This window comes from Sinocyclocheilus anshuiensis, unplaced genomic scaffold, assembly GCF_001515605.1.
Source record: "Sinocyclocheilus anshuiensis isolate Anshui unplaced genomic scaffold, SAMN03320099.WGS_v1.1 scaffold416, whole genome shotgun sequence".
NCBI lineage: Eukaryota > Metazoa > Chordata > Actinopteri > Cypriniformes > Cyprinidae > Sinocyclocheilus > Sinocyclocheilus anshuiensis.
This window is the reverse complement of record NW_015554105.1, coordinates 1,005,374-1,005,719: the sequence shown is the minus strand read 5'-3', so window position 1 is coordinate 1,005,719 and position 346 is coordinate 1,005,374. Positions and strand designations below refer to the sequence as shown.

The 346-nt window shown below is 46.0% G+C and overlaps 1 protein-coding gene across 1 annotated transcript in view; it reads right to left on the bottom strand.

Moving 5' to 3' along the window:
- LOC107669693 (NACHT, LRR and PYD domains-containing protein 12-like) overlaps positions 1-346 on the bottom strand; it is a 39,954-nt gene that overhangs the window by 1,346 nt on the left and 38,262 nt on the right. The gene's annotated exons all lie outside the window — the stretch shown is intronic.

Genomic DNA, 346 nt, shown 5'->3' with positions numbered 1-346 from the left:
CGGTCATCCGACGTGACGTCTCCGTTCCCTCCTTCAGGGAACGAGGGTTACCATACGTAACCGAGACGACCTGTGTATTTGTAATAGTCCCTGAAAGGAACTTCCTCCTTTTCAAGCTTTGTCCTACAAAAACACAATTGAGACCTTTGTAGTTCAGCTTTTTCACAACCAGATGTCAGCTGCTTCTGAAGACACAAAACGTCTCTGTTATATATTGTAACCCTCATTGCCTGAAGGAGGAAACAGAGACGTCACGTTGGATGACCGACAAATCAACTTCGAGTGTAAACTAAACGAGCCAATGCACATTGGCATGCGATTATTGCATCCAGCTGCCGCTGATCAC